We start from the raw sequence: 17,926 nt of genomic DNA on the forward strand, positions 1-17,926 counted from the left end.
AGACCATTGAGAGCACAAAGAAAGAGCTACACTGGAATAATTTTAACAAATTATTATAAAAATTAAAAGTTGCAATACTTTCTCAGTTTTCTAATCCTTCTTTTACTTAATAAAATCAAAAGATTACTCTGTATTAGTTTCTCAATTTCCTTCTAGACCACTAAGGTTCCTTGGGGTGATACTTTTTATTTATATTTCTGTATCCATTCCATTAAAATCTTATCCATATTACCCTTTTATAAGCCATCAGTAATGCTATATTATATATTTTAGTGCTGTAGCATTAAATATGTATTTTCATATGCATTTAAGTCTTTATGTAGTACTTTACATAGTTATTAGCATAACCCTTAAAAGATCAGTTTATAGAAATCTTAAAAGTGTGTCTGCCCTTGCCCAAGGTAACTTGCCTAGTAAATAGTATAATCAAAATTTGAGCTCAGGTCTTTTGTCTACAAGTCTTGTCCTTTGGTCACTAAAAGCATGTTTCTTTAAAGTTAAATATAGCTTTCTTTACTAGTTTCTCCCCTTTATTTATTTTAGCATAAATCTATTCCAGATGATCTTTCTTTCAACTTGGAGGTTGAAAATTGATTTAATGGTTACTTTTAACTTACTTTTATTTCTCTTATTTCCATAACTAAATACAACAGCACCATTCTATTTTCATCCTTCATCCTTATTTCTACTATCCTCCTCTTTTTTTTTTTTTTTTTTTTTTTTTTTTTTCATTTTCTACTGAGCTTCTTGGAAGTCTTTTATTTTCTGTGCCATTTCCTTCTCCTCCATTCCCTCTAGAGGGTACTTCAGTTAGACTTATCCATTTAAGTGTTGAAATTGCTTTCTCAAAGATGAGCAATGACCTTCTAATTGTTGAATCTAATACTCTCTCTTCATTCTTCCACTTACTTGATCTCTCAGCAGTAAAAGAAACTACAGTTAAGCTTTGTTTGAAATTCTTTGCCTTCTCTTACAGGATTCTGAACTCTCTTGACTCTTTGCCTGTGTTTTAAATATTTCTGTTCAATGTTCTTTGTCTTGTTTCTATTTTTTTTTTCCCATATAACCATTAAGTAGTAGCATAGCTCTAAATTGATTTATTGGACTGTTTTCTCTGTTCAGCAGTCAATCTAATTCACTCCTATGACTTCAGTGGTCATTTCTTCAGTGATAACTCTGAAATCTATACCACCACCTCTGGCATCTTCTTGGTTTATAAGTTATCATTCTCTCTGTCTGCCTGAAATTCCATGAGATGTTTTTAGGAAACTTTTAATTAAATATTTCTTACTAACCCCGTCACCTCCTAGCCGTGAGCATTCTGCAAGACTCCACTGAGAAGTTTACTTTCCTTCTCCTCTTCTGGATAAAAAAGCCCAGTGCTTTTTTATCATGATTTTCCTAGACAAGAAATAGCTACTAAATTACTTTCTAGACTCTATTCACTTTCTTTTTCCATCCTCCTCAATGCTATTCTATTTGTCTAAAATACAGATTTGATGACTTTATTGAACTACATGAAAGCTTTTGATCTCTCTATTTCCTATAGAATAAATTTCAGTCTAACACAGAGTATAAAATTATTCCCCAGAAGGATTTAGGTTTCTTTTCCAGTACAATTTCATGCCATTTTAAAGAATCATCCCTGTGCCAGAAAAGACTTCTTGTTCTTCTTTGAATGCACCATATACTTAATAATTTTATAATTTTCTCTTACTGTTCCTCAAGTTTAAAATGTTAATCATTTCATTTGCAGAAATTCTATTCATGTAAACAAAGTTTAGCTGATGAGTCACCTCTTTTTACAAGAAGTATTCCTAATTCTGTCACTCAGTGTTCTAAAATGGATTGCAGTGCTCACAGCCTGTTATTTTAACACCTAAAAGGATGTTTAGGAATGGCTGGTGACCTGATAGAGAATCTAGCTGTAAACAATTTAAGAATTTTATAGTAATCACAACAAAATCGGTTTGAAGTTAGGATAAATTATTTGATAGTACATACTGCTGCTTTGAATGGCATATATTTGACAATGTTCTAGCATACTTTGTTTTCTCACACATATTCCCACTTATGATCTTTCTACTTTTGTCATTCTCTTAGGTATGACGCTAATGTTTTAATTTCCATTTCTTAGTAGCAGGTTTTATTGCCTTTCCAGGTTTATTTTGCTCTGAGATTTTTTGTTTGTATCATTTACCTATGCTCAATTGTTCTTTTCACATTGATTTATAGGGGCTTCCTGTATATTATCAATAGTAGCCCTTTTGTTTGGGTTTTATAAGCATTTTCCCAGTCTTTTTTTTTTTTTTTCACTGTCTTTCATTTGTTTCCATTTTTATAAATTTGCTTTAAATTATCTTGCCTCTAGAGAGGAACTGTGGGAAGGTGGCAGAAGAGAAAGCTCTAGGAATCAGTCTCTCTACCAGAGCAACAATTTAACATGCAGGAACTATGTGTGCAGCATCCAGAGAATAGCGAAAGCGAGAGGCTGTTAAATTACAGTAAACGCCAATGAACTGGTCTCTCCATGTAGCTGTTACTGCCACTCATCTCCCACTCTCAGGGCAGGCAGCAATGGAATCCGGCCCTGGCGTAGCCTGTTGGTGCCAAAGAGGGACTAAAACTTAGTTCCTCAAGACCTGGGGCCAGGGGTGATGGTGTTTGGGCTCAGTCTGATAGCTGACCACCACTTTAAAAAAAAAAAAAAAAACAACATTTTTATTGTGAAATGTAACATGTATACAAAAAAGCAATATATTTGGAAGTATATTGTAATAAGTTATTGAACAGATTTCAGAGTTTGGTGTGTATTACAGTTCCACAATTTTAGGGTTTTCCTTCTAACTATTCTAAGATACTGGAGATGGAAAGAACTATCAATATAATGATTCAGCACCATACTCATTTGTTAAGTCCTATCTTTTCTGTTATGACTCTTCCTTCTCCTTTGATCCTTCTCCTAATCTTTAGGCGTATTTGGGTTATGCCCATCTAACTTTACCATGTTGGAAAAGAATATCAATAATAATATGGGATAGGGGGATGGAACTAGGTGATGTTTTTGGAAAGGCTCGCCCCTCTGAGGTTCAGGATTTATCTGGCCTAGGAACCCATCTGGAAGGTGTAGATTCCTGGAAAGTACTCTCAGTGCGTGAATCTTTTGCAGAATCTCAGATAAAGCCCTTGGTATTCTTTAGGGTTGACAGGAATAGTTTTGGTTGGCATTTGGCAGACCCTGGTAATTAGCAATATCTAGCTGAAGCTAGTATTAAGAGTAGCCTCCAGAATGGCCTCTCGACCCTATTTGAACTCTCTTAGCCACTGATACCTTATTTTGTTATATTTCTTTCCCCCCTTTAGGTCAGGAAGTGTTGATCCCACAGTGCACATGCCAGGCTCATCCCAGGGAGCCATGTCCCAGGCTGCCAGGGAGTCTTTCACCCCTGGATGTCATGCTTCACACTGGGGAGGGGGAGAATGGGAATCTGATCATAACTTTTTCTTTTTTTTTTTTAGATGGGAAGGCACTGGGATATGAACCTGGGCCTCTGGAGTGGCAGGGAAGAACTCTGCCTGCTCAGCCACCATGGCCTGCTTTGACCATCATTTTTGATTAGCTATTTAGGATTGCTGAGGGACTTGCTTTGAAGGCAGCCATTATTCCGGCCTGCCCCCAGCAAAGGCAGGGGAGGAGACTTAAAGACAGTATGCCTCCTCAGGGTTATGCAGGATGGTTGAAAGGTTGCACCAGCTGAATAGGTACCAGGTCAAGAAAACACAGCTTCAGGCTGCCATGGAAGAAGCTACTGGCCCCTTCCTGGTCTCTCCTTCATCCCCTCCCCAGGTAGTTTAGAGTCACGCAGGGCTCTCTTTATGAATCCCTGACCTTCTTCCGCTGGGAAAGACTGACTCGAGAAACTCGTCTCAGGCATACCCTCCTCCCAGAATTTGCTCTCCTGGCAAAAGCAACGTGACACAATGAGTGCTGTCTGAGAAGCACTTGAGGTAGGCAGCCGGGGGCAAAGGCTTACCTACTTCAAGTTCTCCAGTGGAAAACCCTGGAGAGGGAGAAGGTCTGTTTTCTGGTAAGTACAGGGGACATTCAAATGCCTGTAAACAGGGGAACTCCTAAGGCCACTAGCAAGCACAGGCCCAGAACAAAACACAGGGCCAGAACTGACATGGAGGACCCTGCACTTTGCATTCACCTCGGGCTGACCTTCCTGATGGAAGGGCTAAACTCTGAAGGAGAAGACCAAGCCACAGAAAGACAATTTGCAAAGATGGTGAAAGATTTTTTTTTTTTTGCTTTGATTTGCTTGATTTTTTAGCTCCTGACACTCAAGAAAAATCTCTGTCATATCATTAGCTGAATAAAAACTCCAAGGAGTAAGTCCCAGAGTTAACATTTTAAAATATTATAATGTACAGTATGCAATAAAAGATTATAAGACAAAGAAACAAGAAATGATGGCCCATGCAAACGAAGGGGATAAAAATCCAGAAAACATCAACCATCAACAAATAATACAGACTGTGAGCTTCTATTCTTGAATTGATTCACTGACTTTTATGATCATTCCTCTGTCAGTACCATACTGTTTAATCACATTTCAATATAGAATAGTACAGATCTTCCCATTGTCATCGATTTTCATAACTTCTTGTTTATTCTTGAACATTAATTTTTTCCCATGAACCTTACTTTTTCAAGTGAAAAGTTATTCTTTAGTTTGTCAAGTAAACAATTATTGGCAATTGCATTTAATTACATTGAATTTATACATTAATTTGATACAAATGTCCCTCCTCAGTGGAGCCATAATAACACAAAGGATAAAAATAAATGTGATTACAGTAGATGTCCATAAAGTATTTGGTAAATTAAGTAGAAATGCCTGATTTAAATTCTAAGATGAATAGAAATAGAAGGAAAGGGAGAAAAACCTTCTAGACACAATAATGAATGTATGAGACCCAAAAAAGTATTAAATAATACCACAAAATACAGAAACATTTGTCATTAAATGTTAGATCAAACCATGGATGGCCCTAATCAGTGATGTATTCAACACGGTTTTAGAGGGTCTAGGTAATACAATAAACTAAGAGATATTTGAAAATGATTACATAGTTTGAAGAAAAGCAACAAAATATCATACTTATATATAATGTAATTTTTACCTATTTAGATTCAAGAGATTTAATAACTTATCTGTTATTTATATGTTCAATGAAGATTCCCATAAATTGACTTTGAAGAAGATACAAACAAAATCTGTAGATTTCTTTTATAACAATAATCACAGTTCAAATGGAAAACAAATTTTCAAGCAGCAAAATAAACATATAATATTGAAAAATATATTGAGCCAGAAAGGCAAAAAAAAACTATAAAACAATTTGCTGAAGGACTAAACACACCACCTGTATAAATGGAAAGACATGCCGTGCTCTGGATGGGAGGGCTCATTATCATAAACTTAACATCAGGATATGAAATTAGCACAAATATCAATACTGATTTGTTTATCCTTACAGATTCTATATAACAGTGATTTTCTTAACTCTTAGTGCTTTAGACAGAGTTGTTATTTTATGGTATTCTTCTTATTTTATCTACATGCCACCTATGATTTCTAAAATGGGGATAAGAGTACCTATCTTTCCTATCCTACAGTTTTGTTTTGGGAAAAAAAATGATCTAACTCAAGTGGATACATTGTGAAATACTCTTAAAATTGTTATGCCGTTTCAGGAAAATGCTGTAAATATAGTAGAAATAGGTGAGAAAATTCATCCTTAATCCTTCTATCATTATATCCTTTTTTCTCAGGTCAGATACTTCTTTAACTATGTTTGGAAAATGAAGAGGAATAAGATTAAGTACAATGCAATATGTTTTAGTTGCACTGCAAGCATCAGGCATTTAAATATGAACCAGACACTATGTATCAACTACACAAGTAAGACAAGGTGGTATTTTATTTTCGGTTCCGTAAGAAGTACTCTTTTCACAGATAAAGTATTTTCTTTAAACCAGAAAAAAGCAAAGATTTTTGTTCACACTGGACATGTCAATTAGGCCCTATCTCTAATGGCTTTAGTCCATTGTGCTCTGACGTATTCCTTTCACTCTTTCCTCCAGAATTTTTATGAAATTTTTAGACTTTGAGGGACTTTTGTGAGCCTCTTCTAACTTATTACCACAATTTAAAAACTAAAACAGCTACTTCCACTCACTTATTGCAGTTTCTTAAAATTCCGTGAATGACACCAATTTAAAATCTTAGTACATCCCATTTCTCAGTCTAGAGTACACTTTCCAGAGATATTGATGTGGTTGGCTTCCTCACTTTGTATCAGTATCTGTTCAAATTACGTTCTTAAAAATGGCCTATTCTGGCTAATCTATCTAAGCTTTAGATATGTAAGTATCACTGTCACACACACACAGACACATAGTTATTCATATATATATAGGCGTATTTGTGTGCATACACATGTATATGCATGCATGTACATTTGTATTTATATGCAAACATATGCTTACACACACACAGTTTTCATTTTCCCACATTAGAACGCCTGCTTTGTGAGAACAAGGCCTTTTTTTTTGTCCCCCAGGGTTTCTCCAGTGCCAAGAACAGTGTCTGGCACATAGAACATACTCAATATCTAAATGAAAAAAAAAAATGAATGCATGAAAGAGCAAATGATTAAAATAATGAGAATCACAACAGGCATTCGCTTCTGTTTCTGGCTTGTATCTTCTGGGTTTTCCCCACCCCCCTTTGGATTTTAGTGGCAATTCAATGTTTCCAACCTTTGGTGACCATTCTCATCCACCAAGGATTCCCTAGGAAAAGTGAGAAGAAGAGTCCTATTTTCCGCTGCCCTAAGGCAATTTGGGTAGTAGGGTGTTTGTACGATTTTTGGCAAGGAATGTTGCTCTCTTATGAAGGATATGAGAGCCAAGGTCTTTAAAGCAGGACCAAGTCCTACACTGGAGTTTATTTTTTTAACAATCTAAACACAAAAATAGGGATTTAAGTAATGTCTAGAAAAATGAATGTGATAACACCTTAAATATGTCACAATTTCATTTTGCTGTTATTTTGTTTCGTTTAATATAGTAGGTAATAAAATCTACTTCAGAAAAGCTTGAATTATTTACCTAAATGTTAAAGACCTGTTGTTATATTACAAAGAAAGAAGTTGAGAAACTGTTCTCTGAATTAATTAGAATTCTCAGATACTTGAATGTTGGCTGTGAAGCACTCACACACACAACTAACAGAAGGTGGATGATAAAACCTATTTAATTCAGTGTCTGGAACGATCAATTATTATATTAATTCAGTTTAATAATTTTTAATCTAATATCCCTTTCTCTATGACTTCACTTGACGTAGATAAAATGTTAGAAGTGGAGTAACAATTAGGACTAATCTTCAAATACATCTGAGTGTCATCAGCATAAGAAAGGGAGTGTAATCCATGCCTGCACTGAATGGCAGCAGAAGCCTATAAATGTCGAATAATAATGAAATGAACCCAAGTCAGAGAACTGGAAAACACAGAAGTTGCGATGAAAGGGACAGAATTAAAATCAACAATAGGCAGATAGCACAGAATCAGATAAATTTGATTAAAATCTAGCATTTCCTATAAAAGACCAGGCATAAAATGTACAGATTTTTTCAAAGTAAAAAAAAAAAAAAGTAAGCATATTCCTATATTTTTTTTCAATTATTGGTTGTTACCAATTTAATTTAGACATGAAAGTCTGCCTCTCCTCATTTCATTGAATCATTCCACTGGTATCAAGGATGAGAAGGGTACTTTACAAATGTAACGTGGCACTAAATCAGTATTAAAAGTGATTTGCATGAATTACTGAATCATGTTTTTTTATTAAAATATAAGAAAATTCAACTTGATTGAATTTAGTAAAAAAATGAGACAAATTAGGCAGTGGGATGGATGAAATGAATATCTAGGCTAAAATACATGAAAACCACAGTGCTGGGGTTGCAAGGGTAATTCAATGATGGAATTTTTGTTCTCCTTTCTGGACCACGCACCGCACTGCCCAGCTGCCAAAAGAAAAAGAAAAAGTAGTGTTCTTAGAGACCATCCAAGGAAGAAGGGGTGAAGCAGGGAAGTAACTAGAAAAGAGTGGAGGAAGAAGCTGCTCTGTAGTAAAGAAGCTAGTCCAAAAAGCTCAAGCAATTGATTGGCCAAATGCCTTCACAAGGAAGAGTGTGCAATATTCAAGTTGTTTGCTTAACTTTGATATCAACTGCCCTATCCCTTTCCAAATTACCAACAAAACTAATTAATCAAATTATTACCTGCACATTTTAAAACTATCTTTGCTTGTTTGTTTAGATGAAATTAGGGGTAACATCTTCATAAACTGATGTAGAATAGAAATAATCCAAAAACTTAGAAAGTAGGAATTTGGAGCCCAAATTAACCATTTGACATTAAGTTTTTACTCAAATATTTAACTGAAAAATTTTAGAAGACTATGGACCTCCTCAGAATTTAGAATTATGGGTTAGACTACTGGACATACCTCTGAAAAGGCAAGATACCTCAGTTGACAATCTGTAATTATAGAATGTACCATACCTTAGTTACTTCCATAGCTTTTCATCCTGTTTCCTTCATCTAGAATTCTACTTCTTTACCTGGCTACTAAAATTCATTCTACCAAGTCCTTACTTCTATAAGAACATTAATTTTCTGTTCAAATTTTCTGTTTACTTTCTGAGCCTCTTCAGGTCAGCAACTATATCTTTCATCTCCTGGTACCAGGACACATTTTAGTGTATAACACATAGTAAATGCCAAAAAAGTTTTAAAACTATTTAATTAATGAATAACTAAAGCATGTGAAATATGCCTAACTATAAGAAGTTAAAAAGTCCAAAGCTTATTATTCAAATGTGCTTTACTTAAAATGTAAGAGAAAAAGGTAATCTGTCAAAGAAGTATCTTAGAATAGTTTGGTCTTCACTTGTAAATGATAAAGAAGGAAAAATAGAGGTGGAAATTCTATGATGATCTTTTATAATTGTGTGTAATTGTGTGTGTGTGTGTGTGTGTGTGTGTGTGTGTGTGTGTTGGTAGAGATTAATTCAACACCAAACAGAACTGACGGACTACTCAGTGTGGGTTAATGAAAAAATGAACAATAGGGTCTTACCTTAACGGACATGCAGACTTAATGGCAAAACAGACATAAATACTTAAACATTGTGTTGTAAATGCCAAGATAAAGGTAAGAGGGTGCTATGGCCACATAAAAAAAAAATTCTCTTTTTTTAATATTAGGAGCTTGGAGAAGGCATCCTAGAGATGTCAGTGTTGAATCTTGAAAGGTGAGGATACATGACCTTAGATTTGAAATTCAGGATAGACTTTCAGGCAAAGGGTAAAGGACACTAAATATTAAATTGTACAAAGTAAAACTCTGGAATTCCCAGAACATCTAAGGTTATTGGAGGTGGTAGAGATGATTTAGATGGAGCTGGAGAGGTAAAGAAAAGCCTATTCAAGAAGGACCATATATATATAAAGCTAAGGCAGTTGGATTTTCGTTTTCAAGCTAAAGGAGATTATTAGAATTTGGGGGTTTTAGGAGGGCACTTGACCTAGACATGTCTAAATTATATATTATATATTATTATATATATTATATATACATAATCTGATCTTTCCAGCTGTCAAATGCAGAATGGATCTAAGAGAGCCAAAACTAGAGGCCTGGAGATCAGAAAAAAAAAAAAAGTCAAGTCATATATGTTTAAGATCTCTAAAAATGTGCTCTATTTAGTTTTAAATTCATGGGAAGAAAATATTTATTCATTTGTTTATCCTATTGAAGCATTCAATGAGCCAATACTGTTATGGAACTACCATGCAATCAACAGTATTCTAGTTAATGATCACACTGCTGTGAACAGGCAATAGTGCTCTCCTTTCACTCACTGCACATTGCAGTGAGAGACCTAAACAAAAAAGAGCCTAAAATGGATTAATTATATAACCATGAAGAGTGCTACAAAGGAAAAATGCAGGGTGCCCTTAGGATATATAATTGGGAGACTTAGTGGCCAATGAGTCAGAACATGTAATATTCTTCCTTAAAAAAATTAAAGGCTCATTAATATACAATCATTTACGGCATCTTAAAGAGGGACAAAAGTGTGAAATGTGGATTGCACAGCTTTTTTTTTAAAGGAAAATTTTATTTCTTTCTAAGGCTTCCAACAACCAAACCAAGGGTTATACTTGGTTAGAGTTCTATGAATCTGCTTTCATGAAATTTTAGCGATTCTTGTGACTAGATTTTGACTCTTGGTATATAAATGATGTTATTTTTAAAGTATCTTACAACAGTTCAATTTTAGGGAGGTTTTTAAGTTTATTCTAATAGGTTTAACAAGTACTTTGGTAATATGACAAGTATGTGATAGTCACCCTTTCCAAAAATATCCGGGTTTCACTGGAAGCTTTCCATGCTTAAAACAATTAGAATATCCCTCTGAAGTGCCATTCAAGACCATTATAAATGAAATTGAAAACAAAAATAGATCAGAAAAGAACGAATTAGCACAGAACAGAAGACTATTTCTAGGAATTGGATCAGTGAATCCTAAGATATGAGAAACACTCATCTATGGGACAGTCTAATTTACCATGGAGATGTTCAAAAGAGTAACACTTAAAAATTTAAAACATTTAAAAAATTATCATTGCTTATCTAAGGAATAAAATACAAGATTCTAAAGAATACAATCCGTCAAGATCACTTGTTTAGTTTATGTCACTAATTCCTATCCCAGTGGGATGGGCAGATTAGGTGGTATTGTTATAGAAATCTAAGAAAAACTTCTGAAAACTTTAAAAAAAAATTTTAAAGTAGAGGAGTCTTCAGAGAAATATATAATAAACAAATTGGTCTCAAATCATGTGGACATTGGTTGGAAAGGAAAATGAATCTACCCTTTATCTGCTATATCAAAACAAGTTTGGCCATTTGTTAGAAAGTGTTGAGCCCCGAAAACACATTAAAAAGGTTCCATAAGTGGCACTCTAGGAAATTTCTTCAGCCTAATATGTCAACAGGAAAATCAGCTTAAACTAAATCTCCTAAAATTGTATATCATCAAAAATACAAAAATCCCATTTTTATTTGAGATTGAGAGGTGAAACCTAAATTTAAAAATCAGATATCACATGCCCAAAGGCAAAAGCTTGCAATCTGGTAATGGGGAATAAAAGGGAGGGAGGGTGTGGCCACAAGGCAAGCACATGCCCAGTTGAAGGGCACCTCTACTCAATACCTGTAGACAGGACAGAAAATCGGCAAAATTTTGCCAGATCTTCTAATTTTTCTTAGGAGAAGCTGGAAATTTGTATTTTATGTGAAGGCCCCAAATTTTCAAACATTGGCAACTTCTTTAAAAATATATCAACCTTCAATAGCCAAATAAATATGAGCTACGTCTAGACTACAGACCTCCAGTTTGTAATGTCTAATCTACATATTCATTTTGATGTGAAATTAAAACAAGTAGATTATGATTCCAATGAATAAAGGGAGTTAGAAAACATAATCATAAGCCAGTTTGCCATAGACTGTTTTAGTGCTTCTAATTTATAAACATTGAATTGAAAGACAAAATCATTTACTAATATAATTACCAGTTATGTTTACCAAATTATTCATTTTATGCTCCTCCTCAATGTCATTTTATAAATACATATTTTTAAATTTCGGGATAATTTTGGATTTACGGAATTGTGGTAATGCTAGCACATAATTTCCATATACAGTAGGACCTTGTTTTATGGACCAATAGTTCCAAGATCATTCATATAAGTTGAAAATTGTGCATAATAGCAAGCTCTAAAATTTAATAAGTATTGCTTAGACAAATATACCTATCACATATTTTTTAATAAACACTCGAGTTATAGTAAGTAAAGAAAATTAATTATAGAAACAATTTTTAACAATTTTAATTCTCTCACATGTGCCCCAGCAGCCTGCACAGCCCACAGGTCTCTCTGCCTACTTCCCAAAAAGAAAAAAAATTGGCAGTGGCCCACTGGAGGCTAGGAGGGCACCTGACACCTGAGAGCTTGGGGACAGTAGTGCCTGGAGACCCTAGCTGGGTCAGCAAATTGCCTCCTGTCCCCACGTGGGCCCTGCTGTTCTCCCAGGTCTATAGAAGTTAGGCATAATAGCGAACCCCATTATTTGACAAGTATTCCTTATACGAACATACCTATCACACATCTTTTAAATAATTAAACAAGCAGACACTTTAGAAACAATAAGTGAACAAAATCATAGAACTAATTTTTTAAAAATCTCAATTCGCTTCCTTTTCTCCTTTTTTTTTTTTTTTGATTGTCAAGCACATATACCTGAATTCTCCTGTGTTGAGGGCATGTAACATGAGGTTGTACTGTACACTTCGTTCAATTTTCTCTAATGTCAAAATCTTACATGACCATGAAACATTTGTCAATTTTAAGAGATTATCATTAGTTCATTACTATTAACTAAACCCCAGACTTCATTTTAATGTCACCAGGTGTGTGTGTGTGTGTGTTTTAAAACAAAGGCCCTTTTCCTGTTCTAGAATCTAATTCAGGATACCACATTGCATTTTGTAATCATATCACTTTAGTTTCCTTCCTCAATGCCATTTTAAATTAATATTTGCCAATTGTCCATCAGGTTTTTTCGTAAGCTTATAGGGAAAATTAGCACCCGTACATATAATCATGAAGGATGAGTTTCAGAGCTACCAAAGCTCAGGCCCAGACCTGGGACAGGTCACGTCGCTAAGGTAATAGTAAGCCAAGGGGCCCTTGACGTGCAGCTTCCCAGCCTCCCTTGGTTAACACTATCTGATTCACAGTATAAGCATCTTTCTAGCCAAAATTCTTACAGATTCCTTTCCTAGGCTATAGTAAGCAACTTAAAAAAATGCTGCAAGAGTGGCTTAACCTATGCACAAGAAATCATGTAATAGATACCACACTGAACCATCCAAGATGCCGTGAGATCTATTTTCCAGGGGGATTGTTTAAAATAATATAGAAGCCTTATTCTCTGAGGAAAATACAATAGTTGAATAATATGAGGATAATTCTCAGCTTTACAAGCAGTCACTTACCTGTTAGTTACAATCTCTATGAGTGATACAAAATAGTGACTCTCCTACTTCTGCTTTCTCTGTGCCTCTCTGCAAACTAAAAATACTAGTTTTAGTCCTGATTTGTCTGATGCACAATGCTTAGTAACAGCTTAGAGCAGGGTTGTTCAGTTTCCCCATCTTTGACAGTTTAGACTAGATGATTATTTGTTTTATTGTGGGGGGAGGGGCTTTGCTGTGCATTTCAAGTTGTTTAACAGCATCCCTGACCTTTACACACTAGATGCCAGTAGCAAACGTCCATGCCAAGACACCCGATAATTAAAAATTATCCCCAGACACTGGCAAATGTTCCCAGGAAACAAAATCCCCTGCCTCCCATTGCAAATCACTTTGACATGGTGGGATGTCTTTTGTTCTATTTAATCTCTTATATTTTTACTTACCAATCTTCCTTCTTTTTATTATGTACTTCACCAAAAAGGTTTGACTAAAGAAAATCATGAAAACAAGGTGTAACCTTCAGGTTTCCATTGCAAATGGAAGCTATCATAGTAAAGTCAGTTAATAGGAGATTGATTTGATGCTCAAGAATAAAATAAAAATCTTGCTAACTCAATCCAAATTAAACACTCCTTTTCCTAGGTCCTTCCATACCATTTGTTTAATTTTCACTCCTATTTTGGTATTTAATTTATAGCTCTTTGGGAAGCTTTCCAAGACAGTCCTAATCCCAGTTCACCCTGGATAGGTGTCAGTCGTCTGCATTCCCATTATGTTTCGCTTTATAAATTAATTTATTGCATACAATTATCTTAATCTCTTCTACAGTCTTTTTTCCTCAGTGCATTGTGAACCCCTTGAGGGCAGTGATCACATCCTTTTACTGACTGGCCCTGGATTGGTCCTTTAGGCATTCAATAATGAGTCTTCACTGGATGAATGATACCCATGGGAGATGGAGTCCTGAATGAGACACCAAGCCAAGTTTTCTGGGTGTGAAGGAGTAGAATGAAGGATTTGGTATGTGAACATGGGGAAAAGGAAATCCTCAAGTAAGGGATGGCAGAAGGCAGAAAATTGCATTCCTTTGCAATATATTTGGAGCTGGCTGTGTGTATATGTTTTAAATAATTTACCAGGAGGAACTAATGTCAATAACAAATCAGGATGTAAATAACTGCTTAAGGTAATGCAACAAAACTTGTGAGTGGCAGAGTTATTAAGCACTTGAAATATGGTTGATCCCTCTTTGCTAATACTCCTCCTGACCTTGTGTTGTTCATTTTATTAATTTTCTGTTGCATGCAATGCAGTACCACAAATACGGAGGTTTAAAATGGCATACATTTATCATCTCACAGCTTTCAAGGATGAGAATTCCAGGCATAAGTAAGCTGGGTCCACTGTTCTAGTTATCAGGTTGAAATTGAGGTGTCAACTGAACTTTGATCTCACCCATAATTTGGGATGTTCTTCCAAGCTCAGGTTTTTGGCAGAAATGAGTTCCAGTGCAGTTACCCACTGAGTTCTATCTGGCAGTTTGTTGGAGGTCACTTTCAAATCCTAAAAGCTATTCTCAGTTCCTAGCCTGTGGCCTTCTCCACAATTTAACAGTTTGTTTCTTTAAGACCCATAGAAAAGCACCTTTGGTTGCTCTGAGTCTCTTCAAGGACTCACCTTGTTAGGTTACACCTACCCAGTATACTCTCCCTTTAAATTATTATTCTTTTTATTTTATATGCTCTATGATGGGGGTCACATTTCTTCCTTTTTCCATATGACTATCCCATTATTGCAGCATCATTTATTGATTTTTTTTGGGGGGGAGAGGGAAGTGCATGGATCAGTAATAGAACCCACGTCTCCCACATGGCAGGTGAGAATTCTACCACTGAACTACCTTTGCACCACCCACCCCCTTTAGATTAATTTTCAACCAATGAATTAGGGATTTAAATTAGCCATTAAATCCCTTTTGCCATGTGAGATAATATAATCTCGGGAGTGAAATTCCATTCCATATAAGGTCCTGCCCACACTCAAAAGAGGGGGGATCATACAAAGCTTGGCCCACTAGGGGATCATCTTAGAATTCTGCCTACCACACCCAGTAACCAAACATATAATCATCTCAGGGTTAATTATATATAAATAGTCGTAACAAAAAGCATTCATCAAAAGGAAAGAATCTCTGTTTTTCATTTCAGCAAGTAGGCTACATGAAAGACTGCTCCCACATATGTCTTCTACTTAGTTAGATAAGGATCAGGCTGATGGCAACAACCGAGTTCCACTACCTATTACTTAGAGCAGCTGGCAGGTGACTGATGACAAAGCATCCCCACTAACTCCAACTGGTTCAGGCAATGAAATGTGAGGACACCTGTCTGATGCAGAACTGGACCAGGAGGCTATTTCCAAGAAAAAGAAATACACAATAATCAAAGCAATGAATAACATTTATTGGGCACTTACTTTGTGCCAGATACTGTGCGAAGTGATTTGCATACATTTGCACGCTTTTACCACCATTCATTCATGAGGCTAGGTAATCATAATATCCTCACTTTATTGATGGGGAAAGTCATCTCACTGTTACACAGAATTGGATATGAGAGTCATACCTTCTATCTGAGTCCAGAACACAAGCTCCTAAAACACTATGCAATTCAAGACTGCTGTATAGCAACAATTTATAAAAACAGTGCTGTATTTGCTGTTTATTTTTTTACTGCACTGTTTCCTTCTCAGTAGTTTTCATAGCCTCCATATCTTTTAAGTTTTATAGTTTATGTCAAGAAATAGATTGGTGTACCTGTGAGGTCACATGATTCGAGGAACCAATTTCTTACCTATAAGATCATCTAATAATGAAATACTCAGAAACCACTCAAAATCTTAGGAAGGGAGAGTTTCATAACGTCTAGACTGTTAAATTATCTTAGCAAATAAAGGTCAGGATGAATCCATTCATCTAAGAGGACATTTATAGATGAACAACTTATGGTATTGGAATAAATGTCCCTAAAATTTTTTAGAGAAATTCTTATATTTAGTATTAAATAGTTAATTTGTTAAATATGAAACTTTCTATGCAAACCAGTTAGAAAGGTATAACTTCCTTATATTCCAAATATCAGAGTTCTCTTTCTTCTTCTCCTTATGTTCATTAGAACAAACATAAAAAGTAACTGTGAAAAATCTGTAATATACATACTTTAGAAACAGCTCTGAAAACAAATTGCCTAGTAAAAAAAACTGAGTTTGACATTACTTTGTGTATGTATCAACTTTGCCCTCTTTACTTTCTACACACTAAAAATATTTTGCCTTACAGTAGGTTGTTGTTTTGGCCTTGGCTGTGACTACATTTTCCTGTTTTGTTTTGTTTTGTTTTGCTTTGATTTCTCCAAAGGAGAAGGAATAGCTTTTTAAAGTCTAAAAGTAAAGGCTGGATCAGCTATTTATTCAGGATGTGTTTGTGTCAATTTATGTTACAGAGTCTTTTACTATCAAGAAATTCCTATACTGGTAGACAGGCCAAACTTCTCTATGGTAGAGTGTGTAAATCAACACTGTTAAAGCCTACAGATGAAGGCACACATTGCTAATAGCATCCACAGACTGAGAGTTTATGACATGCCTGTATTACCTACTGTATAGCATTTGATCATCTGGAACAAAACAAAACAGAACCCCTATGAAATGAGGATTCCTTTTGAGAACTTATTCTTCACACTCTGGAGCCTAACTGTATGAGTTCAAATCCCAACTTTAGTGTTTATTATTATTTTCACAATGTTGTGTTACTATTACCACCACCTACTACCAAAACATTTCCATCGTTCTGAATAGGGACCCTGCACATTTTAAGCCTTATCTTTTCATTTCTTCTCCCCATCCTATCACCTGTTAACAAATGTCCTAGATTCTGACTTTATGACTTTGCCTATACTATTTATTTCAAATCAGTGAGCTCATACACTATTTGTCCTTCTATACCTTGCTTATTTCACTCAACATGATGACTTCATGGTTTAACCATATTGTCGCATGTATTAGAACTTCATTACTTTTTACAGTTGAATATTACACCGTATGTATATGCCACATTTTGTTTTTCCATTCATCAGTTGATAGACACTAGGGTTGCTTCCATCTTTTGGCAATTGTGAATAGTATCACTGTTAACATTGGTATGAAAATATCTGTTTGAGCCTCTGCTTTCAATTATCTTGGGTATATACCTAATAGTGGGATTGCCATGTCATATTGTTGGTCTACACATAATTTTCTGATGAACCACCAAATTGTATTCCATAGCAGCTGCACCATTTTCCATGCCTTCAGCAATGAATGAGAGTTCCTAATTCTCTGCATCCTCTCCAACTCGTTTTATTTATTGATTTCAATCACAGCCATTCTAATGAGTGTAAAATGGTATCTCATTGTGGTTTTGATTTTCATTTTCCTGATGGTTAATTATATTGACCATCTTTTCATGTGCTTTTTCGGACATTTGCATATCTTCTTTGGGGAGGTATCTATTCAAGTCTTTTGCCCATGTTTTGATTGGGTTATTTGTATTTTTGCTGTTAAGTTGAAGGATTTCTTTATAGGTTTTGGATATTTAACCTTTGTATGATATGTGGTTTCCAAATATTTTCTCCTAATGTGTAAGTTGTTTTACTTTCATGATAAAGTCATTTAAGACACACACATCTTTAATTTTT

The 17,926-nt window shown here is 35.2% G+C and overlaps 1 protein-coding gene across 1 annotated transcript in view; it reads right to left on the minus strand.

The window, feature by feature from the left end:
* Nucleotides 1–17,926, minus strand: part of CSMD3 (CUB and Sushi multiple domains 3) — a 1,056,828-nt gene that overhangs the window by 595,369 nt on the left and 443,533 nt on the right. The gene's annotated exons all lie outside the window — the stretch shown is intronic.

Source organism: Tamandua tetradactyla, chromosome 6 (assembly GCF_023851605.1).
Source record: "Tamandua tetradactyla isolate mTamTet1 chromosome 6, mTamTet1.pri, whole genome shotgun sequence".
NCBI classification, from domain to species: Eukaryota; Metazoa; Chordata; class Mammalia; order Pilosa; family Myrmecophagidae; genus Tamandua; species Tamandua tetradactyla.